The sequence below is a fragment of the Bison bison genome, unplaced genomic scaffold (genome assembly GCF_000754665.1).
Source record: "Bison bison bison isolate TAMUID 2011002044 unplaced genomic scaffold, Bison_UMD1.0 scf7180017864380, whole genome shotgun sequence".
Classification (NCBI taxonomy): Eukaryota; Metazoa; Chordata; class Mammalia; order Artiodactyla; family Bovidae; genus Bison; species Bison bison.
The window spans coordinates 3062917-3063162 of NW_011494952.1; positions in this window are offsets into that span (position 1 = coordinate 3062917).

Below are 246 nucleotides of genomic sequence, written 5' to 3' on the forward strand. Positions count from 1 at the left end.
CTAGACGGACCTTTGTTGGCAAAGTAATGTCTGTGCTTTTGAATATGCTATCTAGGTTGGTCATAACTTTCCTTCCAAGGAGTAAGCATCTTTTAATTTCATGGCTGCAGTCACCATCTGTAGTGATTTTGGAGCCCAGAAAAATAAAGTCTGACACTGTTTCCACTGTTTCCCCCGCTATTTCCCATGAAGTGATGGGACCCGATGCCATGATCTTAGTTTTCTGAATGTTGAGCTTTAAGCCAA